The sequence below is a fragment of the Oryx dammah genome, unplaced genomic scaffold (genome assembly GCF_014754425.2).
Source record: "Oryx dammah isolate SB20612 unplaced genomic scaffold, SCBI_Odam_1.1 HiC_scaffold_11, whole genome shotgun sequence".
Taxonomy (NCBI): Eukaryota; Metazoa; Chordata; class Mammalia; order Artiodactyla; family Bovidae; genus Oryx; species Oryx dammah.
Window position 1 is genome coordinate 8,280,168 of NW_024070195.1, and position 27,884 is coordinate 8,308,051.

A 27,884-nucleotide genomic window follows, 5' to 3' on the forward strand; every position below is an offset into this window, starting at 1 on the left:
CATGCTCCGCACGTTCCCCAAGCTGTCCACGTCTGAGACTGCCCTGCTCCTTTATTCATCTGTAAATACCCCAGCCCCTTACCTTCCATGAAGTGGATTGGAGGAATGCTCTCCTAAGTAATAAGAATGAGGTAAGTAATAAGCTAAGTCTTCTAGCTTAGCTGCCTTAGGAATCAAGCTCTTTGCTGTAAGCCTCTGGGTCTCAGCATTTTGGCTTGCTGTGGATCAGGCGAAATGAGACTGTTCCAGTGAAATTCTTCTTTTCTATTCTTTCCTACATCTTGATTTACCCAAGAAAACTAAAAGCTAGAGATACTGAGTAAGTTGGTCTTTCAACAATCGGTAGCGGAGAGCATGCTCCCTTAGGCACTGTGCTTGGTCATGCAAAAATGAAAGTAACAGAATCTGACCTCAGGGAACTCAAAGCCTAGTGGAGGAGAGGCATAAAAGGCCCAAGGCCTTATTGTCAGTTTAAGTAGAGGGGAGAAAACAAGTTATGGGAACCCCAGAAATCTCATAGGGCTTCCCAGGTGGCGCTAGTGGTAAATAACTTGCCTTCTAATGCAGGAGACATAAGAGGCTCTGATTCTGGGTTGGGAAGATCCTCTGGAGGAGGGCATAGCTACCCACTGCAGCGTTCTTGCCTGGAGAATCCCATGGATAGAGGAGCCTGGCGGGCTACAGTCCACAGGGTTGCACAGAATCAGACACGACTGAAGCGACTTAGCAGGCACGCATGCAAGAGATCCAGTCACCTACCACAGTGGATGTGAGCAGCAGCAAGGGTGAAATTGTGTAGACTTCCCAAGGAGGTAGGACTTGAAGCCTTTCTTAAAGGATGAGGAGAATAAGGAAGAAAACCTTGCAGGCAAATGAATAGCGTGAGCAAACACGGGAAAGCAGGGCGTGGTCTGTGAGCTCAGAAACCACCAGTGTCATTTCAGTATGAAATACAGAAGCAGATGTTGGAGGGAGCATGGGGCCGGATGAAGTGGGACACCTGTTCCCCCTTAGGGAGTTCGGGATTAATCTGCAGGTCCTGGAAACCCAGCAAAAGACTCCGAGGTGTAGAATGACACGGTCGGCTTAATATTTTGGATAGATCACCCCGCTGGCTTTGCAAAAGATGAATTTGCGAGGGAAAAATGCCCAAGACTGGCAAAGTGATCTTGGGACTGGTATGATATTCCCTGCCAAAGTGTATCTGTCCTAGGATAGGGCTGGTCAGGTGACAGAAAATGTGATAACGTGAGAAACAGAAAGTAAAAAACTGATGGGGTTTAGAGATTTAATTTTCTGTGGGAGACTTAGAGGGATGGAGCAGTGAAGGCGGCTCCCACGTTTTGTTGCCTAGGAGATACTGTCAACCTAGGGGAAATACAGGGTGCCAAAGAAGATGATGTCAGTGTGGGACCAGAGGAGTTTAACTGTAATGGAGCCAATACCGAGTGGAGCTCAGGTGCATCGAGAGTTAAGTGCCTGAAGATTCTGTGCTGGGAAGGTCTGGGTCCCATCGGCACCTCAAAGTTGGTTGTGCTCATGGGAATTGGGGCATTATGTTAAAGACATGATGGGAAGAAAACACTGGGCCGAAACTAGAGCAAGGGTACACCAACTGTAATGGGTGGAGAAGCAAACAAAGGCTGTATAGAGGACCGCTGGGGCTTCCCCGGGGGCTCAGTGGTAAAGGGTCCACCTGCAATGTAGGGCATGCCTGGAGAAGGGAATGGCAATCCACTCCAGTGTTCTTGCCTGGAAAATTCCACGAACAGAGGAATCTGGCGGGCTACAGTCCATGGGGCCACGAAAGAGTGAGTCAGACATGACTTAGAGATGGAACAACAAAAACATACAGGACCCCCAGGTAAAACGTTCAGAAATGTATAAGGTTTAAAATGAGGGAGTGTATGATATAGCCAATCAGAAGACTGGAAAACAGTCACTGAATATGACAGTGCATCAGTGTGTGGGGGAAGAAAGCTAGAAGCAAACCTTCAGAAAACTGAGCAGTGCCTGCAAGCGTAAAGTCAGTTCTTCCAAGGAGTTGGGCTGGTGGGGGTGGAGAGCACACGGATGATCGAGCAGGACCAGAAGTCTTGGGAGCTGATGTAAAACCAGCTTTGCAGAGTTGGTAATGTCCTGTCTGCCAGCCGTCTGCAGCCCCATCAGAGCCATCCCGTGATCCCTGACCTTCACCTTCCCTCAGATAATGAGACCCAGCAGTAGCAGGTGTTCTTAAGAGGGATCAAGCTGGCCGACCGAGGTGGATGGTTAAGCAAGTGCCTCACAAGGTTGATTAAAATACAGCAGCCAGCCATGTGTCCACTCTGATTTCTGCAGTCAGCATTGCTATAAAGCAGATCACTGGGCCAGTGGCCTTTGGTTCTCTACTAAGACATCTCCCATAGACAGTTTTCCGTGCAACCCAGGCAAAGAGGCAGTTACAGAAAACCCAGGCCATATAAAAAGGTTTTTAGGTTTATATCCTGGTCTCTGCATATCCTGCTGTGTTTAATGGCTTTGCATACTCTCTGCCGACCTAAGAGCATGACCCAAGAACCACCCAAGCTGTCTTTCCTGTATAAGGACAACAAATATTTTGGAACTTGCGAAGAACTCAGATTATGGTCCCAGATATACTGTATAAACATGAATTAAGAAACTAGAGTAAAAGGGAGGAGAGAGAAGTGTGTTTGACAACAAATTAACAGAAGCGAACATCCCTTTTTCTATCAATATTACACTTAAGCGCCTCACACTCCTGTACTTTTTCTTCACTTTCTGTTTTGAGAGAGATTTACAGATGCTTTCACACCAACTGATGTTTGACAGTAAGAGTCATCTTCTCCACTTCTGTCCCTCTTTTTCTGAGCAGCATTCAAAATAAACATTTGGATCTCCTGTGAAAAAGGCAGGGAAGGATACTAAGTGATAGGCTAGTGGACACCAGTCACAGGAGACCAATAATTTTTTAATTGCAGATTTGCAGCACATTAGTCGGGACTATTAATCTATTGACTTTGAAACCCACAATTTTAAAATCCAGAAACAAAGGTGAAGACGCTATTTGAGGAATTTGGTGACTAAAAAAATTGTTCTCCTTTCTCGGATGCAGAACAGTGTAGGGTGAACTCTTAAGAACTGCGTGGGACAGTCCAGCCGGGACCCCTCTTGCTGTCTTTCTGGGAGTCGTGACAAAATTACAAAGCACAGGCAACTTCTCAGTGCTTTGCTCCTATATTGAAATTTATTTTCTTTCATTTGAATTTATTTATTTTTCCTGGCCACGTACAGCATGTAGGGATCTTAGTTGCCTGATCAGGGATCAAGCTTATGCCCCCTGCATTGGAAGCATGGAAGCTTAACCCCTGCACCACCAGGGAAGTCCCAAACTTGATTCTCCTGATGCTCAGCACACCCCCTTGGCTTCAGGACAGCATTCTTCTATTTCTCCATCTGGTTTGTTGATTTATTCTCCTTTGTCAGGAATTGCATGAGATCTCAAACTGAGCAAGGGGCAACTCTAAATGGACATCACTTGCCACTTGGTTAAGAAATGCAGAAAAATTTATATGTGAAATTAATGTCCCCAGGGAGAAAAAAGTTTCTAAATTTGTCCCCCCCACCGCCGCCTTTCTTGGCTCAGGTCCTTGTGGGTTAAGAAGGAAAAGAAATATCAACCCCTCTGGTTTTCTTTGCTGGTACAGCAAAGAGCAACATGGTGCCCAGTGGGGTCTCCTGGCACAACAAGATCAAGCTATGTAGAGACTCAGAGCAATCCTACCACCAGTGAGGGTGTTCCAGGCAGCGATTAAATCATCATTCCCCTCCCTCACACACACACCTCCCCAGCTTCCACCCCAATCCCTGCTGTCTTCCAACTGTGGGAAGCCCAGATCGGATGACTAAGTGTCAGGAGGCCATGCCAACCCACAGTGCCAGCAATGACAGGACCTTCGCCCCCCCAGTGTCCAGTCTAGGAAAGAGGGGGACGTCTCTGCTCAATGGTGAATTGAGGCACTGGGTCCACGGGGTGGTTTAAAAGAGGCTGGAAACATAGTGTGCAGAAGAAGGATGAACAAGGCAAGTAGAGTATCATCCTTCACCAAGGTTTAAGAGGCCTGTGACTTTCCCTTCAGCTGTAAAACATGGAAGCGCAGCCCTGTCTTGACGGCCTTCTTCCCTTCCCGCATACAAGCGTAAGAGGGCAGCCCGAGTGCTGGGAGGTGATGGGCCCGCCTGTTGAGTGTCCCGTCAGGAAACAGAAACAGTCATAGCAGCAACCCGAGGAAAACACCCCCAAATGGAGTGGAAGTGCGGAAGAGTTAAAGCGGACCATAAAGCAGTCAAGCCATGAATTCCGCTTCTATGGAGATTTTAGTGAGAACGACTCTGAGTGGAATATGAGGCAGGGGAAAGAATAGGAGCGGGGATTAGGAAGAGATATGATAGGCAATAAGGAAAAAAGGGCTGTGAATGGTGAACATTTTTTATAATTTCTAAAAATTTATTTTTGGCTGTGTGGGGTCTTCACTGATGCGCGGACTTCTTTCCCTAGCTGCAGCGAGCAGGGGCTACTCTCTAGTGGTGATGTGCAAACTTCTCATTGTGGTCGTTTCTCTTGTTGTGGAGCACAGGGTCCAGGCTTCCAGACTTCAGTGGTTGTGGCTTCCAGGCTCTAGAGCGCAGGCTCAATAGTTGTGGTGTTTGGGCTTAGCTGCTCTGTGGCATGTGGGATCTTTCCAGATGAGGGATCGAACCTGTGTCTCCTGCATTGGCAGGCAGACTCTTCAGCACTGAGCCACCAGGGAAGCCCTGAACATTTTTTAAGTATGAGAAAACCTAGTACTCTGTCTGGAGATAAATTGAAAAAAATCAAGAAATATTGGGTTGCCCAAAAAGATCATTTGAGTTTTTCCATAAGAGCTGACAGAAAAACCTAAACGAATTTTGTGGCCAATCCAATGCATAGTGAAGAATGTGAGGTGAAAAAGAGCTGAGGTAAGAGGACAGAGGAGAAATTGAAACCAAGGGGAGGAAGAGGCAGAAATGCAAGGAAGGTGGTATTCCTGGAAGAAGGGCAAGAGTGGCAATGTGTCAACTGCAACTTGGTACTTGCCAAGGGTATTTGCCAGGTTTCTTTGGTAGCTCAGATGGTAAAGTATCTGCCTGCAATGCAGGAGACCCAGTTTGATCCCCGAGTCAGGAAAATCCCTGGAGAAGGGAATGGCAGCCAGCTCCAGTATTCTGGCCTGGAGAATTCCATGGACAGACCATGGGGCCACACAGGGTCGGACATGACTGAGAGACTTTCACTTTCACGAGGGCACCTGCCATCTCCCTCTACAAGGATTAACCCATGAGCTGCTGCAATTGCTGACCTTCAACATCCCCTTAAGAGAGTTCAGGGTTGGTGGAGAGCAGAACTGAGGGCTTTGGAAAAACTTGGAGAGGTCTTCATATAGTTAGACATTATCAGGAGCTGATTTTATGAGTCCAATTCTTACATCTCCTTATCTCTAGAAAAGCACTAAATTCCTTCATGGTGACATCTGGTCCTCATGACTAGCAGAATTCTTCTGCAAAAATATGTGCTTGATTGCATGTATTCCCCCTTCACCAAAACCAGATATTATTAACCTCCCCCCACTACCTCCTTGGAGCTTGTTCTCAGAGCTATTCTGCAATGCTGTCTCCCAGGATATGGTTTTCATTTTTGCCCCAAATAAAACCTAAATCTCATGCTGTGCACTTTTTTTAAAGTAGACAAATACAGAGGACAACTTTGAGAAGAAAGTCCCTGATTTATGACAGTCAAATCTCATGAACATGGTTAATGAATTAATGATGGAGAATAGTTAGCTAATTGTAACTTTGCCTTAAAAAAAAAACAAAAAAAACTTAAAATACGGCAGAAAAGAAGAGCTAGAGGATGAAGTTGCTAGAGCACCCAGTACCTCTTCAGAGTCCACAGCTCTCTGGTGTCACACCTTTGAGAGAGAGAGTGAGAGTGTGTGAGTGTTCAGTCGCTTCCTATTCTTCGAAACCCCATGGACTGTAGCCCACCAGGCTCCTCTGTCCATGAGCTTCTCCAGACAAGAATACTGGAGTGGGTTGCCATTTCCTCCTCCAGGGGATCTTCCCAACCCAGGGATCGAACCTGAGTCTTGTCTGCCTGTGCGATTGGCCGGCAGACCCTTTGCCACTGCACACACCTGGGAAGCCTTGCCGCTCCACCATTGGTTGGTACCACAGGGGGCCCCTCCCCCAAGCAAGCAACCGTTAGTGAGCAATGGTCCACCAGCGACCGTTAATGGTCCTGCTCAGCCATTGGTTGGTGCCACAGTGGACCCCGCCCCCCCCACTTGTATATAAAAGCCCAAATTCTGAAGGAGAGTTTTTTTGAGAAGCTAGTCTGTCATCTTCTCGACCTGCTAGCCTTCCGATTATAAAGTCGTTGTTCCTTGTTCCAACACCTTGAGATTTATTGGTCTGTTGTGTGGCAAGCAGAACAAGCTTGGGCTTGGTAACAGTGACCTGAATGTCAGTCAGCTGTTCAAGTCTACCACTGTTGTCAACAGTTAATGTACTTAAAACAGATTTAATTATTGTCCTAAAAGCAAATGAGGCCAATATATAATATAGCCCATTTGTAAATTTTTTCTCCACAGCTTCTGAAAACATTTTTTTTTTTAAGTTAAGCTGATTTACTTTAACTTAAAGATGTGCTCCTCTGGTGACATAATTTCATAAAACTGCAGCTCCACCTGTGTTTTAAACTTCCTTCCAACCCGGATCTAGTCCTCAGTCTCAGAGAATAAAAGGAAGGAAAGGGAGAAACAGGAAGAAATGCTTCTATCTTACCTATCACAATTCCAATACATGTCTGTAGAGAGCAATTCTAGAGATCAGGGAATGGCTTGGGGAAGATAGTGCAGTATTCTAGGAAACAGATGGCCTTCCCAGGTGGCTCAGTGTATAAAGAATCTGCCTGCAATTCAGGAGACGCAGGTTCAATCCCTGGGTCAGGAAGATCATGGCAACCCACTCCTATATTCTTCCCAGGAAATTCCCATGGGTAGTGGATCCTGGTAGGCTACAGTCCATAGGATCGCAAAAGGTCATACACGACTGAAGTGACTGAGCCAAAAAGGAAATAGATGATGACAGTCTGTTTTAGGGTGGAGAATGGAGCAGAGAGAAATTGAAAACTTGAGAAATACTTAGGGGATAAGGACTAGTTTGCTTTAGATGAGAAAGAAGAAATAACAGACTTATGGCTTGAGCAAACTGATGAGTATGGTGCTTGTTACTGACCAGGGTACAAGGAGAAGGAAGTTGTTTATGCAGTGGGATGATTAATTTTATTCTGGATAACAAGCAGGACCCTGTAGGGCTCCTTGACACACAAACCTTTCTGTGTCCCCCATTTCTTGATTATGGGAACTAGGCTTCATTCAGCCTCCAGGGTCTTTCCTGAGTTCCAACCAGAAGGTTCAAACAGCTGCTAACTAGGAAAGGGAGGGGATGTGAAGAATAGACAGGAGCAGTCAAAAGAAAGAATAGAGCAGCCTTGGGGCGGTGCCCCAAGGAATACAATAACAATCTCTTGGAGTTGTTTTGTAGATACTGAAACCCCCTCCAGGTGGGAGAAGTTAACCGTATGCTGACCCCAGACCAGTAGGATGATGGGTGATCCTGACTTCCACTTACCTCACCACCAGCCAGTCAGAATGATGTCTGATCATGTCCTCTTTGAAACACTACTATAAGAGCTCCTCACAACTCCCTCCAGGCTGGGACACAGTTTTGAGGCCATAGCTTCCCTCGTAGCTCAGTGGGTAAAGAATCTGCCTGCAATGCAGGAGATCTGGGCTTGATTCCTGGGTCAGGAAGATCCTCTGGAGAAGGAAATGGAAACCCACTCCAGTATTCTTGCCCGGAGAATTTCATGGACTGAGGAGCCCAGCAGGCTACAGTCCATGGAGTAACAAAAGTCAGATACAACTTAACAACCAAACCACCACCAGCCAGCTGTGGCCCCCTTTGCCTGACAAAGCAATGAAGCTGTTCTTTTCTACTTTACACAAAATTCTGTCTCTGAGATTTAATTTGGTGTCAATGTAAAGAGGCCAGATTCAGCTTCATTCTGAATATTTTGAATGTGAAGGGCCTGGAAGATGCCCCATGGGTCTATCCAGTTGGAAAGTGGATATACATACATCTGAGGCTCAAGAAGCAGGTCATTGTTGGAAATACAGAATTTGGAGTAAGCAGGATATAGGTGGTAATGAGGAGAAGGCAATGGCAACCCACTCCAGTACTCTTGCTTGGAAAATCCCATGGATGGAGGAGCCTGGTAGGCTGCAGTCCATGGGGTCGATAGGAGTCAGACACGACTGAGCGGCTTCACTTTCACTTTTCAGTTTCATGCATTGGAGAAGGCAATGGCAACCCACTTCAGTGTTCTTGCCTGGAGAATCCCATGGACGGGAGAGCCTGGTGGGCTGCCCTCTATGGGGTCGCGCAGAGTCGGACACGACTAAAGCAACTTAGCAGCAGCAGCAGGTGATAATGAAAGATGTGAGACTGTATACAAGCTCCTGTGCTTGCTTCAGCAACACATATACTAAAATTATATACAAACTTCTACAGGGACCTAGAGAATCCATAAAGTTAGAAGAGCAAAGGGCTATGAGAAACTCCAACATTTAAGGGACTGGTAGAAAAAGGAGCTCAGAACACTAAAAAGGTGCTGCTGCTGCTAAGTCGATTCAGTCGTGTCCAACTCTGTGACCCCATAGACGGCAGCCCACCAGGCTCCCCTGTCCCTGGGATTCTCCAGGCAAAACACTGGAGTGGGTTGCCATTTCCTTCTCTAATGCATGAAAGCGAAAAGCGAAAGTGAAGTTGCTTAGTCGTGCCAGACTCTTAGCGACCCCATGGACTGCAGCCTACCAGGCTCCTCCGTCCGTGGGATTTGCCAGGCAAGAGCACTGGAGTGGGGTGCCATTGCCTTCTCCCTAAAAAGGTGCAGTAAGAATATTATTTGCTCAGTAGTGTCCAACTCTTTGCAACCCCATGGACTGTAGCCCACCAGGCTCCTCTGTCCATGGATTTTTCCAGGCAAGAATACTGGAATGGGTTGCCATTTCATTCCCCAGGGAACTTACTGACCCAGGGATCGAACCTGGTGGGTCTCCTGCATTGCAGACCGATTCTTTACCATCTGAACCACCAGGAAGTCCACAATAATCCATAACACTGTCTAAATTACTGTTTGTATTTGTTACTGTTGTTTAGTCGCCAAGTCCAGTGGTTAAGACTTGGAGCTTCTGCTGCAAGGGGTGCAGATTTGATCCCTGGTGAAGGAACTAAGATCCCACATGCTGCATGGCATGGCCAGAAAAGCGGGAAGGGGCGGAAAGAGAGAGAGGAGAAGAGGTGTTATTGAAAATGAGTATTTCTAAATTTTCTCCAGTTAGTCATTTTTGCCTTAATGAGACAGTTTCAGTGGAATGATAGACTGTAGTAGTGTGAAGAATGAATGAGAGAGAAAGAAATGGGGAAAGCAAACAGACATGGCAAAAGAGAGAAGTATGTCTAGAAAGAGTTGAGTAGGTTTAAATGCTGGTGGAAAATGGTAAGCAGAAAGGGTTAAAGATATAAGAAAGAGACTACCAGTGACCAAGTCTTGAAAATTTGAGCATTAAAATAAATCATGATAGAAATAGTAAACCATTTTTTAAAGTAAAATCCATAAGTCCACATGGATAGAAAATAGAGTGAGAAAATAGGCAATTTTCTATGGAATAGAAATAACAGGATGCTAAAATTCATGAGTCAAATATAGCTTGGTCTCAAATTGTCTCCCCACAGATAACTTATAAATTACAAAGGGACAAGTAATACCTTTACAGTGGAGAAATATGGCAGATACCACTTTAGCCAAGTTAATGCTACCAATATTGGGACAAACCAACATCATGTACCTCCTGATAAACTGATTTCAAATAATATAGAAATAACTGACAAATTCAAATTAAAGGACATTCTAAAAACTGATGCTTATTTTACAAAACTGTCAAGCTCAAGAAAGATAAAAATGGGTTAGGAACTCTTCCAGGTTAAGGAGACTAAAGAGGTATGACAACTAAATGTGAAAGTCATCTGAGATTGGATCCTAGACCAGGAAAAGAATATAGCTATAAAGGATATTATTAGGAAAACTGATGGAATGTGAATACGGGTCATGTATTAAGTAATGGTGGTGTTCTCAGTGTTAGACTTCATGATTTTGATCGTCAAACTGTGGTTAAGTCAGAGAATGTCTGAGAAAATATACCCTGCAGTATCTAGGAGAAAAGTATGGTATTGCTCCAGTGTATCTGAAATGATTCCTGATGAATTGAGATTCCTTATGAAAAGAGAGAGGGGAGCAGATGGGGCAATGTAAACAAGTGCATACTGTTCCTACCACATTTCTATAAATTTGAAAGTATATCAGAAGAGAAGCTAGAGCAGAGCAGAGGGATGATTGACAGATTGAAGTCACTGAGGAGATGAAAGGGGAGAGGATTGAGACTATGCAAAGAGCAAAGCCTAGATTAGAGGAGGGGCACTTCCCCCCCTGTAAGAGGAGGGAATGGGGAAAAGATGGGTCCTGAAATCCATTTTTCTGTCAGTTGAGTGGAAGAAGGAAAGGATTGGTTTTTAATAATCTTATTAGCTAGGAAATAAATGTTTATATTACTCTCTTCCACTTTTAAAAATTGAAGGAAGGAGCAAGCATGCCTGGAGAAGAGGGACCACTACTTAGCAGAGGGTTTTAATGAGTCTGTGTGTGAACAAAGGAAGATTTAAGTCTATGTAAGCCCATGGCACACGCCCACTCTGTGTACATGGGACAGAGATTGGGGGGGGTGGGGGGGAGGAGAGAACAAATAATGCCAGAGAAACCCATTCTCCCTGTAACTGAAGAGAGAGTGGTTCAGAAGGTAGTAAGACAGTAACTTACCATCAATCAGTGCCCAAGCTAGGTTGCCAGTCCGGTTTGTGCTTCTGATTGCCACTTAAGACCGTTTTCATGGAGTCTTTTGGTGATTTTTAAACTAAGACATAAAATGTGATCTACCTGCAAATTGTTCATGTATCCATTTGCTTTAGCCATTGCTCAAGTCTAAACCCTATTTGCAGAAAGATGAAATTTTACAACAAATAGTGAAACGTTCAAGTTATAAACCCATCACTGTAAGTACAGAACAGCATTACTTATGTGATATTCTACTAAAATGCCCCAAGGAGACCAGTAGCCAGGATAGGTGTGATACATTTTCACTGAAAAGTGTGTTTTTCTTCCTTCTTATGGCTCAAAATTTTCACCATTACTTCTCTTCAGCTTGTTAGAGCAAAGATTTGATCAGTAGCAAGATGCACTATAAAGACTTAAAAATAAACATAAATTTGGCCTCCAGAGGTCTCTTTTATCTTTATAATGTTCTTGCCTGGAAAATCCCATGGGTGGAGGAGCCTGGTAGGCTGCAGTCCATGGGGTCACAAAGAGTGGGACACGACAGAGCAACTTCACTTTCATGCATTGGCGAAGGAAATGGCAACCCACTCCAGTGTTCTTGCCTGGAGAATCCCAGGGTCGGGGGAGCCTGGTGGGCTGCCCGTCTATGGGGTCGCACAGAGTCGGACACAACTGAAGCGACTTAGCAGCAGCAGTGGTTTAGTTGCTAAGTGACGTCTGACTCTTGCGATCCGGTGGACTGTAGCCTGCCGGACTCTTCTGTCCATTGGATTCTCCAGGCAAGAATACTGCAGTGGATTGTCATTTCCTTCTCTAGGGGATCTTCCCAACCCAAGGATCGAACCCAGATCTCCCACATTGCAGGCAAATTCTTTACCATCTGACCCACCAGGGAAGACTTAAAATGTCTGAAAAATTAGATCAGAATGATTGCATCTCTTATTACCTTGCCCTCCAGGGAAACTTTTCACTCCTTTGTTTGTTTGCTTGCTTGCTTAAATGGCTACAAAGATTGTTTAGGCTTCAGATGGGGAGGTAAGAAGGGGAGAGTGCTTTGTAAGGCCCAGAGGGAAGAAGGCTACATCTCCCCTCTTGGAAGCTCTAGTTTATTGTGTGATGCTACAACTGTGAATATCTGTCTTACTTTCTGTTAAAGGTTAACCAGCTTAAGAAATAAATATGCTGTTTCACAGTCATCTGTAAATAACTATTGCATCACTGCAGCAAAGCTATTTTCCTTTTTGTGTGTATTCTTCTTGCTATAAGATTTTTTTCCATAGAGTTCTAATAACAAACTTATCATCAATATTTTTCCAGTTTATCTTGTTATATAAGTTATACTAGGTCAGAGGAATCTGGGATCCTGTCTTGGGTGGCAGTCCAGTCCATGAGTCCCTTTTATTTCCAATCCTCTGAGGAAATTACCCTAAAAGTTTTACAAGTGACCCCACACAGCTGAACCTTGGTTCCCCAGAGGTTGTGCAGAACCTGGCTGTGGAGGAGAAGACATCTTTATACCATTGTGTTCAGTGCTGATGGAGAGATGCAAAAGAAAGGTGCAAACCACAGGAAAACTTGCACCATGATGACAGGAGCTTTAGCCAAACATTGGGACCAAGCATAAATTGCACACAAGACAGACAAGATAATGCATCAGACATGCTATAACCATGCTATCAGACATGTATCTGGATTGATGACCATTGTAAGTGAATAACACTTGAAAGCCTACCATATATCTAAAAGGCAATTCTTAATATAGGCCATCTAAAAGGCAAATATGCAGCAAATACTATGATGCTTTCTTTACTCATTCATTCTATAGACAGTTTTATGGCTGAGATCTTGAATTAGAAATTGAGAATAATGAAAAAAATGAAACAGTCCCCATCGCAAAAAGACCACAGTTTAGGACAAAATACTTCCTAACATCACCATCATCATCTTCTTATCATTATAGTAGAGTCTGTGTACGATGGAAGCATGGCCTATTGTGCGGAGGATCAGATATGGAGACACAGCAGGAGGTTAACTCAGTCTTTAAGAATTGTAAGAGTGTGGAAGGATGAAAGAGATTTATTTGAGGAGAGAAGAGTACTCTGGACAGAAGAAAAGCACATATAAAGGCAGGTAGGCCGGCAGGAAAAAAACGATATGGCTCTAGAAAGCAGAGATATTGCTCTGACTACAAGGGTGATGTTTGTGGAGATGCACTGACATAGGAAAACTCTAAAAGGAAATGATCTAGAGGTCGTGTGTGCCAGGCTAGCAAGTGGCCCGGCAAAGATAACTGTTCCAAGCAAGGCCCAAATCTTTGTTTTGAAAGTTTCAGGTGACTTCTTAATATGGGCCTGTTTAAGACAAGACTCTTGAAAGGAAGCACATTTTGAATGACCTAGGTTTACCCTCACAAGACAGATTGACCCAGCACAGACGACCCATTACTGAATTTGTGCATGCAAAATATTTTACTCAGCCACTTACTGGGATGTTTGGAACTTTGCCTCTTCTCTTCCTCAAAATTTGTGGTATAATCACCCTTTTCTGGATTTTTTAAAACCGATTTTTCTTTTTTTTTCTGTTGATGTGTCAATTGTCATTTTGCCTAATAGTCTCTTTCAAGATCAAATCCAAGTGGTCCCTCTCTAGAGACTAGGGGTAATTTTCTAGGAGGGTGGTCATAGACATTCATGTAGTTTGAATCAATGCCAGTGAAACCAGTGTAAAAACTAATAGCAGGTTTTGTAAGACACCTAGGCGACAAGGAGAGACTGACATATTTCAGTTACGCGTGGATGTTTTGTCCTTTCCATGGTAGTGGTATCAGTTTAATGCTTAAGGTTTGGGTTTGTTTCAGGGTTCATAATTCTTTGACAAAGAGACTTTGTCTGATTATTGTTTTCTTGTCATCCAAAGGATTATACTAGTTTCTACGTAGAAAGCTGTTAGTAATAACAATTTCTACTCTCTTTGCAAAGCATCTCCTATGTGAATTATGTACACCCACTGTTGGCAAATCTTTAGCTCCTCCAAAAGTCATATTGAATTTGATTTCATATTCTTGAATTTTTAAAAATGTATTCAAATAATCATTGTTTCTCAACCTTTTGGTTGAAAATATTTCTTCACCATGATGAGGAAAGCCTATTCTAAGTTTGAAAAACATTTGTAATGGCCCTCAGGAATGAGAATCTACAGAACATTTCAGAAGAAGGCCATGTGGCTACAACATCTGGTACATTTGAGAAGTGAGGCTGGAGCAGAAGGTGGCTTTGTTAACCGTGGGGAGAAAGGAGTGACAGACACACCCTGCAGATTGGATACGTATTAGTGATGGATTTCAAGCGAGTGAATGGCCTGCTGTTTGAATTTTAAGAATTTATGTTGAGGGAGAGATGCCTTAGTTCCCGGAGACCATTAGAAACCTATTCAAATAACTGAAGCAAAAAAGATGTGGCTTTGGGAACGGAAAGTATAAAAGAGAGAATTCAGGAATTTAGGATTCCTCTTAACTTTCTGGATGAGATTCCCTGGATGATGATGTGCCCTTTACAAAAAGAATACAGGAGAGAGAATAGCTTGGGAATACATAATGATAACCACTAAAATTTATTCAGTGCTTATTCACCACTCATTGTGACAACTTCTTTGTATTATGTCAAAGGTGAGTTCTATTTTGGACATGATGAGTTTGAGAGGTCTGTGACTCTCCAGGAAAACGCCCTCACTAGCAGCACCAGGAAGACATATGAGTGTACAGCTTAGGAGAGCTAGTTGGTTTGGAGATCAAAATTTGAGAATCATGAAGATAAAAACAGCTAATATTTATTATTTGCCACATGCCTGGTACTGTTCTAAGCACTTCCTGTGTATTGCCTACTTAATTCTCACAACATACATTTGAAGTTGAAGCTATTAATATCATTAATTCTTTCATAAGAAAGTAAAAAGAGGTTAAATAAATATTATTTGACTTGCCCAGAGTCACAGAACTAATAAATGGCCAAGCCAAAATCTGAATCAGGGACTACAATCATGACTCTTAAAACTTGAGATGGAAGACCCAAGGAGAGTTGCTAAGATGAGAACCCTGAACCACACTTGGGTTCCTTTGAAAGTTGATTCACTTTTTTTGCATTTCAATCATGTAGCAATGTTCTACAACCCAGGGAACAAATGTTATCTCCTTTATGGAATTCAGGTTAAAAAATGGGTTTTAAAACTCTCCCTTGTGTGGTTTTAGGCAAGTAACTTTATCTCTCTGAGCTTCATGTTTTTTCAACCTGCCAAGTCTCACCTGTAAATCACCCAAAAAGGACTTTTCTGAGACTGAAATGAAATGGATTTATTTGAAAGTGGAGCACAGAGTAATCATGCAATTTTAGTCTATCATACATATCATATGACAGAATGTATGTCTATCATACATTTAACTCTCTTCCGTTTGCAATAGCCTATTCACTTCTAAAGTAAATAAATTCACTCCTATTCACCCTCACAATGGAGAAGGCAACGGCACCCCACTCTAGCACTCTTGCCTGGAAAATCCCATGGATGGAGGAGCCTGGTGGGCTGCAGTCCATGGGGTCCCTAAGAATCGGACATGACTGAATGATTTCACTTTCACTTTTCCTTTCATGCATTGGAGAAGGAAATGGCAACCCACTCCAGTGTTCTTGCCTGGAGAATCCCAGGGACGAAGGAGCCTGGTGGGCTGCCGTCTATGGGGTTGCACAGAGTTGGACACGACTGAAGTGACTTAGCAGCAGCATTCACCCTCACAAAATACCAGGGAACAGAGGGTGCAGGGTTTATATTACAGAATTGGCTCCCTTTAGATCTTTGCAAAACTAAACTGTTCAGGTGAGAAAAACAACAATGCTTGTATCTACCCTATTACAAGAATTGGAGTGAGCAGGTAATTATGCCTATGTTCTAAGTTAAAGAGAATTATAGGATAATATAACTTCTCAAGCCAGTATTCTGTGTCCTTAAGCTGATATAATGATTTCTTTAAAATATTGCACCATCTGGAGCTATTTTGCATTCCTAGTGTTATTGCTGTCACTCAATTTTTAGAACATTGTACTTTATGACTTTACAGATTCTCTCAGCTTTTAAGTGCAATTTTATTGTACCTTGAAAATAAACTATTTCCCTAGATGCACAACTCTTGATAGTTTTTATTGAATGTTTAAGCTCCTTAAGGACAGAGAGAGTGTTCTTGAAATTCTTTCATACCATCCAAAGGTACCCAGGGTAATTTGAAGGATTTAACAAGCAGTTCTTAACAAAAAATTGCAGACATTCTATAACGCGTTTCATAAAGAATCATTATACTGATAGGTCACTTTTGAGATTACCACTATAATCAAAGCATGAGTTGGGTATTTGGAAAAATCTTATCCTGATTAGTGAGCAATGCATTCTGAGATAAAGAACTCCCAAACTTTTGCAATCTTTTTGCACAGTTGGAACTAGCCTGCCAGTGGATAAGCTATATGCTTGACAGAACTTACAGAACTATTTAAAAATACATGGCTTAAGTCTTTCTCCATTCTCAGAATTGAGTATGATCCATCTGATTAAATTATAACCCAAGAGAAATAGTACTTTCAAAATCAGTCAATACTTCCTTCTCCCCCAACTTGATTTCCAAGGCAGAAGCATAAAATTCACATCATACTCTATAATTTAGGTATTAATCTTTGACTCATCCTTGACATTTTACTTACACCTACACAAAGTCTTTCAGTCTTACAAAATGCCATTTCAAGGTTTAGCAAATTGAGGCATGCAGCTCTTTACCAGCAAGAGAAAAATACCCCTCCTCCTGATTTCTTACTCCCTCCCTGTCTCCCAAACTACTTTAACATTCACAAGTTTTTATTCTGTCTCCAGTAACTTTAAAAAAGTGTGTAAGTTTTCTAAGTCAACTCTTGCAAGAGCTTGATAAGAACTCAAAGATTTCTTCAAGAGTATGCCATCTTTTATGTCATCAGCCATACCTTCCAGAAATTACCTTCATACCACCTGCTGCAGAGAAACTAAGGCTTCTATTAATAATACATTCCTAGCATTATATCTCATTATTTTAAAAAATCCTATTGATTGAATTTAGATTTTTGCTTCCCTTTAAGACTTCTTAGCACGTATGCTTTTCCCTAGTTGTACATTAGAACCACCTGGGGAGTTTTAAACTACTAATACCTGGGCCTCACCCCAGAACAAATCAGAATTTCTAGGGGAGAAGTCTGAGCTTCAGTATATTTTTAGGTTATGAGGTTTTCTTTAATGTGCAGCCAGGGTTTAAACTACTGTTTGTGCAATTTAGGGAATACTGGGGTTAGGTTTGTCCAGATCTGCCCAATTATCTTCTAAAAATGATCCATGATCTGTGCAAGGGCAGGATCTTGGTCAACTAACTTACGAAACAGGATTTTAAACTTCACGTGCATGGATCTCATTTGTGAATCAAAGGGAAATGCAGATTCTGATGCAGTCGGTCTGGGGTGGGGCCTGATTCTACATTTCCAACCAGTGCTGGGGGATTCGAGGCCTGGGCTGTGGAACACTTCATCTCCTAAGTGAACCTCTCATTCTCACTGCTTCATCTTCCAAAGATGCTGAGTGAGAATCCATATCTATAGCTGTGACCTCTCCCTTTAGAACCAAGTTTCTTCTTTCTGTTTTAAATGCCTACTCTTGAATTTCAGATTTGAATTTCAAAGTGATTCCAACTGAATCCCACTGTCCTAAGTCAAGTCCTCATCAGGGTTTGCCTGGACTTTGTCAACTGCCCCTTAGCAGGATTCCCTGCTTCTGGGCTGGAGAATGAAGACCATCCTTCAGGGTGTAGCTTCTGCTTACCTCTCTTCACCCTTCTCTACTGGGACCTGAACCTGTCCTTTGGTGGAGTCTCTCTCCCTCTTATTCTTCCTGAAATTCGCTAGGCTCATCCTTGTTCCCAGGCCCTTCTCAGGCTTCCCCCTCTGCCTTACAACCCTTTTCTCTTTATCTCCTCACTTAACTCCTGCTCAGTTGTTAACTTAGGTCAAATCACCTGCTCTTAAACATTTTCTAAAGCCCAAGGTGAGCTTCTCTTGTGGCTCAGATGGTAAAGAATCTGCCTGCATTGTAGGAGACCTGGGTTCGATTCCTGGGTCAGGAAGATCCCCTGGGGAAGAGAGTGGCAACCCATTCCAGTATTCTCGCTGGAGAACTCAATAAACAGAGGAGCCTGGCTGGGCTACAATCCCTCTGGTTGTAAAGAGTCAGACATAGCCGAGTGACTCAAGAGAGAAAGGCCAAGGTTAGTCGGTCAGATTTCCTCTTCCATGTCTCTGCGAAAGCCCTTTAAATTTTGAATTGCCATTATTGTTTTAGGAAGCTTTTTTTTAATGGACCTAGAGTCCCCTACCCACCTCTGCACTAAGAAAAGAACTCTCTAGTTTGTTAAACACAAATCCTTGAATCAACTACAGAAATTGTAAAATGAAAGGGTAACATTAAATGGTCATTAATGTTGCCTTCTCTGACTCAAAGAATTCAGATTTTGTTTGCTTCATTCAATAAACATTTGTTTAAACTTGAACTGATTGCTTAGCTGCCCTAGAGAGCAAAAGAGTTAAGAGATGTCAATTTAGCAAATATAAAAAATAAATACTTGTGCATTAGGATGAATTCTAATGCACAAATAGTAGGTTTTTTTTTTAATTAAGTAATGTAGTTGCTTGTCTCTGTATCCTTCATTCCACAATTAGCCACAGATAAAAGTACGATGCTTATCATCATAAAAGCAGCTCAAGATCTGTCCAAAAAAGGTGAGGTGGTTTCAAGAGTATTTTTAGTGTATCATGCTTTCCATGGCTTTTCAGCCATCACAGTTTGAACAAAGCCCAGTTTCCAAGCTAAATTCTATAAGTGGAAATCGGAGGCTATGGTTAAGTGAACAGAAATAGAATTGACAACCTAAATGCGTCAACATTCATGAAAAGTGACATCAGCAGGTTTGCTGTGTAATTGCTTTCTTTTTTTTAAAAGGTGAGTAGGTGTTTAAAACTTTTCAATGTTTAGGATGTATTCTCTTCAGCTTATTTTTCTTCATGTAATTTTTTAAAGAGGGAAGTTCTTTGCAAGGATTAAAAGACCTGTTGGCACCAACAGATGTAAAACCGTGTGCATGGCTAAAATAGGGGCATAAAGAAAGGCTATAGTTATCTCCCAAGAAATACAATTTGGGAGTTATTATAATAATCCCAGGTAATTAGAAGAGGCCTCTGCACCTTGGATCTGGGTGTGACTCTGCAGAGCTGATTGCCACAGCACAACCTCATTGCTTGGTTCTATGTGAACCATTAGATGACAGTCTCCTCGCTGAAAACTAAAGGACTTCCAAATGAATACTTTTAAAAGGACAGAAGAATAAAGTTTTTGATGAAAAAATGATGACAACATTCCTAGGTAATTCTCCTCTATCATTCTGCATAAGGTTGTTGATGATATCATCTTCAAAATGAATTCTATTGTTCTTGCTCAGTCGGTAAGTCGTGTCTGACTTTTTGTGACCCAATGGACAGCAGCATGCCAGGCTTCCCTGTCCTTCACTATCTCCGAGTTTACTCAAACTCATATTCATTGAGTTGGTGATAATCATCCAGCCATCTCATCCCCTGTTGCCCCCTTCTCCTCTTGCCCTCAATGTTTCCCAGCATCAAGGTCTTTTCCAATGAGTCAGCTCTTTGCATCAGGTGTCACCTTCAAAATGAATTTGAGAGCCCAGAAAAGAATATGTAGATTATTCTGTCAAAACATGTACCCCTACTGATGAATAGCAGTCAGTCAGATTCCTCCTGAAGCAAAGTTAATCCCTCCATTCTGTCTGCCCCCAAAGTACCAGGTACCTGTCTGTACCATAGAACAATCATATTAATCACATTTTTGAATCAGTTCACTTCAATAGGCTATGAATTCGTTGAATGCAATGATCTTATTTTTAATCATTTCTTAAGGTAACTCACCAATGCTTGATGCTTTCACAGACCTAAAGAGGTTCAATATCATCAATTTCATATTGTTTAACCTAATAATGGTTCAATATTTAATGAATGAATACTCAATAGATTACTTCACATTCAGTTCAGTTCAGTCGCTCAGTCGTGTCTGACTCTTTGCAACCCCATGAATCGCAGCACACCAGGCCTCCCTGTCCATCACCAACTCCCAGAGTTCACTCAGACTCACATCCATCGAGTCCGTGATGCCATCCCGCCATCTCATCCTCTGTCGTCCCCTTCTCCTCCTGCCCCCAACCCCTCCCAGCATCAGAGTCTTTTCCAATGAGTCAACTCTTCGCATGAAGTGGCAACATCCCATTTAAGAGTGCTGGAATTTTTGAAAGGAAAGCCAGCATTTATTCCATGAATTTTATGTTTTACAATGTGTGTGTGTGTGTGTGTGTGTGTGTGTGTGTGTGTGTGTGTTAGTTGCTCAGTCATGTCCAACTCTTTGTGACGCATGGACTGTAGCCTGCCAGGCTCCTCTGTCCATGGGATTCTCCAGGCAAGAATACTGGAGTGAGTATCCATTCCCCTTTCCAGGGGATCTTTCTGACCCAGGGATCAAACCCAGTTCTACATTGCAGGCAGATTCTTTACCTGTCCTGAGCCAACCAGGGAAGCCCTATTTTATGTATATCACAATTGATATTTAATTTTAAAAGAACATCACCAAGAAGGCCTATCTATTGTTCTGATCTTTGAAGTTAGCACAAACACAGAGAAGCAAGTAAGCAAGACAGTAACTATTCTAAATCAAGCACAGTCTGAAGGCAATAATGTAACACTGGGCATGGCACCCAAGTGTCCATAGGCTCTGTGACTTACTAGCTCAAACAAGTCAGTTTAGTCTGATCCCTTCTGTAAAATTAAGTAATAATCTCACCTCTGATTTCTGGGTGTTGCTGTCATAAAAATCATTTGTGATGATTTTTAAACTGAAAAATGCAATTGTCAAGTTGGAAGATGAGTAAGATCTGACAAAGGGTTTCTATACCAGGAGAGTCTGTTAATAAACAAGGGAAATTTAAGGTAGACCATTGAAGACGGTCTAGTGGACACTCCATCCCCCTCTTAGTTGACTGGCTATACATGCAAGTCTACCTTAAATTTGTCTTGATTTCATCACTTAATAGCTTATTTAGTGTGTGACTGTAGGCAAGTTGGAAAAGACCCTGATGCTAGGAAAGATTGAAGGCAGGAGAAGGGGACCACAGAGGATGAGATAGCAGGATGGCATCACTGACTTGATGGACATGAGTTTGAGCAAACTCTAGGAGATGGTGAGGCATAGGGAAGCCTGGCATGCTGCAGTCCATGGGGTTGCAAAGAGTCGGACATGACTTAGTGACCGAGCAACAGCAACAAAAAAAGCAAGCTATGTAATCTCTTTGCACCTTGGTTTTCTCATCTGTTAAGTGGGAATAAGAAACAAGGGGTAAGAAGAGGGTGGATCATGGAACTGGAAACAGTTCACCTTGCTGTCAACATATTTATCACTAGAAACAGCCTCTTAAGTACTCTATGGCAGTGGTTCTCAACAGCCCCAGATGAAGATCTTGTTAAAACGGAGATTCAGAAACAGTTGCTCTAGAGTGGAGACCAAGATTCTACACTTCCCGGAGGCCCACATACTGCTGATGCTGCTCATGTAAAGATACATTTTGAGGAGCAAAACTCACTGTTATGTCCCCACTTCTAAATATTTTGGTTCCACTTTACCAAACAAAAGTCAGAAAGCTTTAATCAGATCCCAGTTCTATTGTCTTTAGCTCTGGAAATACTATACTTTTTAAGCAATATGATACTTGAGACTTAGAGACTAAATAGTTTAGCATCTCCATCTTCAAGTGAGGGGAAGAATAGCCTGGAGCTGATAAGCACCACATCTGACATCACAGAGCAGCCGATCTGGTATCAACATTTTGAGTGTCCCACAGAGCCTTAACCCAACTCCCCACTAAGCAAGCATCCTAACTGAGGAAACATGGGGGGCAGAGGGACAACGATGGCCTTTAGAGAGAAGCCAATTGGGGCCTCATGCTTTGTTCTGATCCAGAATGTTCCTCTGAACCTTCCTCAAGGAATAGAAGTGAATGACTCGTCCATATTTGGTCCGTATCTTAGACACTAAGCAAGATTGTATGCAAAACATCCCAGGCCATTTCCACCTAAAAATGTGTTTGTTTTTTTTTTCTCTTGGAAATTTTAAAAACACTCAGCCAAGATTCAGCCTGCCTTTACTTGACCTTTGCATCTTTGAATCCCCGGCTTTGGGTTCTCACTCTTTAGAAGAAGAAGCCCTTCAGGAGAGCAGAACCCCTGGAGTCCTCCTTGAAGAGCAGGCAGTAATGATGACAGGCAGCCCCCTGCTCCATGAGACAGGTGCCACAGAGGGGCTCTTCCTCCATCCCCATGACTAACCGCTCCAGCTTCCTGAGAACGTGTTAGAGACGTTCCCAGATCTGTGCTGCTGCCCAGTGGGTGCATTTTGGCTCCATCTCACCACATATGTTATCTTCATGGAAGCTGCTCCCAAAAAAGGGTTGTAACTCAAGGGAATCTCTTCACAGATTCACGTCTGGCTTTCAAACAAGGAGCTCTCAAACCTGTCAAATCAGGCAAGCAGACGGTGTCTCTATTTTGGGGTACATTTCCCCTCTGGGTTTGTAAAGGTTTCCTCTGGGAGGAGTCTTCCCCCTTTAGATTCATGGGCTTGATTGCTTGCATGTTGGAAAGCAGCTCTGAGTTGGAAAAGAGCCTTTTTCAAGGTAGACAGTTTAGTGAAGTTGAGGATGAATTCACAGGGGGAGGAGGCAGCGGAAGGTGCACAACGCATGGCTTAATGGACACAGCGCGTAGCATCGGCTGAACACTGCTGGTGGTTGCCATAGGAATGAGAAGACTTGCGACTTTAAACCATAGTTCCTCTGGAGCTACATTAAAAAATGTGACTGGATTCTTGCTGTTCACCGCTACCAGCTTTTTAAATCAGGGCTCTTTTAAAAATGCAAATGTTTACTCTGCCAAAGGAGGTTACAGTAACCTGGAAAAAAAAATATCACTTTCAAGGCCCAAACAACTAAAGAACATGGACTTCTCCATTATCTTGGGCCCCACAACTTCCAAACCAGCGAAATACAATATAGTTTTGATATTTTCTTCTCCAGAAGGGATTTGTGAAATATATAAGAGTCTGTAACAGGTGTAACTCAACCAAGTTAATTATCATTAAACTGTGGTAGGAGAATGTTTAAAAACCAAATAATTGGTTTAAAACCAGAGTCTTGAAACCATTTTAGAGATTGTTTACAAGGGCCCCCCATCCCTGCCACTTATGTTTCCTCTGCCAGTTAGCCCTCTAATCCTTTTCTTTGCTAATTGAAAGTTCTGACAGCAAGTACCAACCTGCAGATTCAGCTTGCAACACTGCACCAACTTTAAGTATCTACTACTCCCTTCCCCCTTACCTCCAATGAGACACTGTATTGTACTATTCATCTAAGTCAAGAAACTATGGAGAAATTAAATACATTAAAAGTTGACCTGGAGAAAATCATAATTGAAAAAGATAGATGCACCCCAACATTCATTGCAGCGCTGATTACAACAGCCAGGACATGGAAGCAACCTAAATGTCCATCAACAGAGGAATGGATAAAGAAGATGCTGTACATGTAGACAAGGAAAGATTACTCAACCCTAAGAAAGAACAAAACAATGCCATTTGCAGCAACATGGATGGAACCACAGATTGTCACAGTGAGTGAAGTAAGACACAGACAGACAAATATCATAGGATATTACACATATGTGGAACATAAAAGGTTGCAAATGAACTTATTTACAAAACAGACTCACAGACATAGAAAACAAACCTGCTTACCAAGGGATACAGTGGGGGAGACAAATTGCAAGATTGGGATTGAAACTAGGCGCTCAGGCGTCAGTTGTGTCTGACTCTCTGTGACACTTTGGACTGTAGCCCACCAGGCTCCTCTGTCCATGGGAATTTCCTGGGAAGAATACAGGAGTGGGCTGCCATTTGCTCCTCCAAGCAATCATCCTGACCCAGGGATCAGGCTCATGTCTTCTGTGTCTCCTGCATTGCAGGCAAATTCTTTACTGCTGAGCCACCAGGGAAGCCCAATATACATACTGCTGCTGCTGCTTCTGCTAAGTCGCTTCAGTCATGTCTGACTCTGTGCGACCCCATGGATGGCAGCCCACCAGGCTCCCCCGTCCCTGGGATTCTCCAGGCAAGAACACTGGAGTGGGTTGCCATTTCCTTCTCCAATGCATGAAAGTGAAAAGTGAAAGTGAAGTCGCTCAGTCATGTCCGACTCTTAGTGACCCCGTGGACTGCAGCCCACCAGGCTCCTCCGTCCATGGGATTTTGCAGACAAGAGTACTGGAGTGGGGTGATATACATACTACTATATATAAAATAGTTAAATAATAGGAATCTACTGTATAATACAGGGAGCTCTATTCAATACTCCGTAATGACCTGTACGGGAAAATAATCTTTTTTAAAAGGTGGATATATGTATATGTATAACTGGTTCACTTTGCTGTACAGCAGAAACTAACACAACATTGTAAATAAACTCTACCCCAAAATTTTTTATTTAAGTTGAGCATCTTACGTAAAGCTTCCCAACTGGCATACCATGTTGGGCCCCTGATACTGCCTCTGGACACACCTGCTCAATTACGAACATGATCATTTCAGTACACACTTTAATACGAAAAAAGTTGGGAGAATTTAAGTTCGGCTAACTTGTAATCTCCTTGAGTTGGTCTAGTCTACTATTGTACCCCCAGCAACTCATGCAATGCCTGGCATGTAGTGAATGATTAATAATTAACTGCTGATAAACAGTTGTGAATAAACACAGAGTGACTGAATGCTTGGATCAGACAACAACTGTGACCCATTCATGGAAGAACAGAAACGTTTGTTGGGCTCTACAGTACCTAGTGGACAAAGTATCTGATCTGTGCCTAGCATCCATGCTTCATTTGGCTGAGGAAAGCAAAGATGAGCTTATGAAAAAGAGTAGACAAAGTTCTATCCTAGTTTGTAATTCCTGCTGCAAACTTCTCTAAGGAATGCAGAGGGGTAGAAAGAATAATAAATGTTGTCTTGACATGGGTCTTCAAGGCTCCCTACTTTGCATGACTGTCCAGAAAAAGAACACACATTAAAGAGCTCACTAAGAGCCATCAGCTCTCTGTGAGGGAAAATAATTATAATAACTAATACTCTGGAGGTGGGGGGGTACTTACTATTTTGGACATTAATCTAAACCATTTTAGACATTAATCCTAATAACTAATAGGGTGGGTGAGAAGCTTAGGGCTCTGGGGAAGAACACAATCCAAAAGGGCAGTGAAGTGGGGTGGGTGGAGACACTGACCAACTGCTAAACTTGAACGCCAGTTTTATAACATGCCCCCTTTGTAAGCCAGTAGACTGGGCTTCAGTTTTCCCCAGACTGCGCACTCTTTTAATTTATTTGAGAGAAACTCTAATTGTATTTTCACTGTAGTATCTTGTATATTTTTATTTGTGATTTAAGAAATGTGAAAAGAAAATACACAGACACACATAATGGCTAACAGTGTTTCATTCCTGGTTCTAGAGCTAACCACTCTAAAACTGTTGGTAATGTCACTTCAGTTCAGTACAGTTCAGTCACTCAGTCATGTCCGACTCTTTGCGACCCCATGAATTGCAGCACGCCAGGCCTCCCTGTCCATCACTAACTCCCAGAGTTCACCCAAACTCATGTCCATCGAGTCAGTGATGCCATCCAGCCATCTCATCCTCTGTCATCCCCTCCTCCTCCTGCCCCAATCCCTCCCAGCATCAGAGTCTTTTCCAATGAGTCAACTCTTCACATGAGGTGGCCAAAGTATTGGAGTTTCAGCTTTAGCATCAGTCCTTCCAATGAACACCCAGTTAACATATTATTTTAAATAAATTTATTTATTGATGATTGATTGATTAAAAAAAACAATCATCACATATACAGAATTAACTATAATGCAAGTTGGAAATCTAGACAAAATACCATGGGATCTCATAGGATCAGGAGCTTACTTGCAATCAGAATGACAGAGGTAATATTTCAACTGATATGTGCAACAGATGCAGTCAGGGTGTAGTATCTTACTCCCACAACTCCTTGCATTTGTAAGCTGTTAAACACGTTTAAAAATAATACCTAACCTAAATACTTGTGTGTTAGGTACTGTGTTATCTACATAGATTATCTCCTTTGGTTCTTATTTTTATTCCAGGTTCTACAGAGCTGGAACCTGAGGACTAAAGAGGTAAGCTTGCTGCTTGGAAGCAGCAAAACCTGGATTTCCAAGCCAATCCTGTTAGCTCTTTCACTGCATCATCTCCTGTATAACATTTCTTTGGTATTTATGATGCAGTAATGAGTGTTGTGAGGCCGAATATGACATTTGCCCCATATATTATTAATGCCTGTGAGAAATTATAACAGTGAATACCAATAAGATTCTCTTTGTTTCAGAAGCAAGCCCCCACCCACCATCACGCCTCTTTTACGAGCATCAGGAAGCAGGTGAGTTTCTATTGTCCTCTGTTCACTAGGAGCAGCAGTGAATGCTGACTTGGAAACTTGATACCGAAACTGTGATGCTCCTCAGTGACTTCAGGTGATGCAGAGACTAAAGAAATTTAACTCTGAAATTAACCCAGAGACTGTATCATGAATAATAATATTCTTATGCAAAGATATACATCAATACCCCATGCATAAGGAAAACATTTAGTATTAATATTTAAGCACATAGACCTGGCTGTAGAATTTATCAGTATATTCAAGACCTGAAAGGAATGAAACTGTTACCAAATTTCCTCTAAAACTGGTTTTTTGACCTTCACATTTGGGAACAGGACAAAGGTAGTTCAAAGTCACCACTAAGCCTGAATTGATTTTGATCGTTTTCTTCTATATAGCTCTAGCCCTATCCTTGTCTCCATCTCTGTCTCTTTCTAATCTCTACATCTACCTCTACGCTTATCTCTCTAATGTATCTATTGTCAGACTTCACTGTGCACAGTAATGTGGGGTTGTAAAGATGATCTCACAAAGACCTAAAAATAACTTATACTCTTTTGATACAATTCACTGCCTGAGGGTTCCCACTGCTATAGCCAATCCTATTTTCCTAAATGTTCTCTGGAAGTTCGGGGGTCATATCTTCTGTGTAAGGTCTATAAGACCTATGGCCCTCAGAAATCATTCTTTCTTTATTGAACATTTTGGGATATTTTTCAGGTTGCGATATACCCAGGGGAAAAAGGTGGCTGGACCTGTCTTCATTTATTTTGTTTTTGTTATTTTTTCTAAGATAATACCATGTGACACCTATAGAAAATTCAAAGAGTTTAAACATATATAAAGAGGAAAGTATTTAGAGATACTGCTACTAGGACTTTGAAGCTCTATTTTTCCGGGAAATCTTATTACATATATAAATACATAGTTTTGTATTGATGGCACCCTACTATACCCAATGACTTTCCAGCTCACTGTTTCATTGGATAATTTATCAAGGAGATACTTCATGTCAATAAATAAAATTTACTTTAGTTTATAATAGGCACTTGGTAAGACACAGGTTCAATCCCTTGGTGAGGAAGATCCCCTGGAGAAGCAAATGGCAACCCTCTCCAATATTCTTGCCTGGAAAATTCCATGGACAGTGAACCTGGTGGGTTGCAGTCCATGGGGTCAGAAAGAGTCAGACAT

At 42.4% G+C, this 27,884-nt stretch overlaps 1 long non-coding RNA gene across 1 annotated transcript; it reads left to right on the forward strand.

The window, feature by feature from the left end:
- LOC120869736 lies at nucleotides 1-26,691 on the forward strand. Its single transcript, XR_005722630.1, has 3 exons — nucleotides 1-131; nucleotides 26,398-26,430; nucleotides 26,640-26,691. It is a non-coding gene; the product is annotated as an uncharacterized LOC120869736 (long non-coding RNA).
- Nucleotides 26,692-27,884: the final 1,193 nt, after the last annotated feature.